Consider the following 847-nt stretch of genomic DNA (forward strand, 5'->3'; position numbering starts at 1 on the left):
AGATTCAAATGATCAAATAAATTAATAGCTTCATTTTACTACAGAAATCCTTAAATTGATTACTATCCAATTTAAGGATGCATGCAAAAAAATGCAGGAAAGCTATTGTTTACCTGTCCGAAATTAGACGGAATTATTTTTCTTAATTAAAATTTTTAATTTTAAGTTAGTAACTTACTTAAATATACAAATTAAGCAATTCTAATGTGGAATTAAAATTTTCCATTTTTTTTACCTCAGGACCGAGTACATCTTTAACACATCTACTTGTATTTTGCTGCGCGTGGTTATTCGTACAGTACCCGTAGCTAGATGAATTATTTAGAGACAAATAATACAGCCTAGTAAAATCATACAAACATCATGAATTTGCAGGAAATGCCTATTTTCGGGAAAACGCGAAAGTTCGGGAATCGTGCCGATTTCCGGGAGATTTCCGCGAATTGCGGGAGACTTGGGACCTCTGCTAATTATATTTTGAAGGCATTTTTTCTTAAGATTTTATCACAGGGTACTGTATATCTAATTAATAATATTATGTTATATGTGTGTGTCACAAGATGTCATCATGCCTATATATGGATGTGATATGACATCATCATCATGCCCATATATAGGCATATCACAGATATCTATCTCATAATACTTGATAGTATGCATTTACATTGGTTATAAGAATCAATGTCAAGTATTTCACAGTTACTTTAGGCCTAGTACAGTACAGTATATAGATTATGACCAACTGTCAGGTACATCTTCAAATGTTAACTTTCAGTGGATGTAATTATTTGCGCTCTATAATCGAAGCTGACCAAACTTGCTATATATTACGTTTTTGATTGTCATG

Source organism: Anneissia japonica, unplaced genomic scaffold (genome assembly GCF_011630105.1).
Source record: "Anneissia japonica isolate Jap-2015-1 unplaced genomic scaffold, ASM1163010v1 scaffold1489_len2284818_cov182, whole genome shotgun sequence".
In the NCBI taxonomy this organism is placed as follows: Eukaryota; Metazoa; Echinodermata; class Crinoidea; order Comatulida; family Comatulidae; genus Anneissia; species Anneissia japonica.